We start from the raw sequence: 280 nt of genomic DNA on the forward strand, positions 1-280 counted from the left end.
GCTGGTGCTGCTGCTGCTGCTGCACGCCAACAGTACCAGCAACAGCTGAATCCGTACCCTCCGCAGCAGCAGCAGCAGCTGCTGCTGCTGCTGCTAAGAGGAAGAAGGTGGACGTTGAGAACAGCAGAGTTTGTGTTGCATGCCGTTTGACCCCCTGGGGCTCTGGCTGCTGTTGCTGCTGCTGCTGCTGCTGCTGCTGCTGCTGCTGCTGCAGCAGCAGCAGCAACTATTCGCAGTCAGCACAGCTTGGCCCCCAGAGGCTGAGGAAGCAAACAAGCAG

The sequence above is a fragment of the Eimeria mitis genome, genomic scaffold (genome assembly GCF_000499745.2).
Source record: "Eimeria mitis Houghton genomic scaffold, Emh_scaff4399, whole genome shotgun sequence".
Classification (NCBI taxonomy): domain Eukaryota; phylum Apicomplexa; class Conoidasida; order Eucoccidiorida; family Eimeriidae; genus Eimeria; species Eimeria mitis.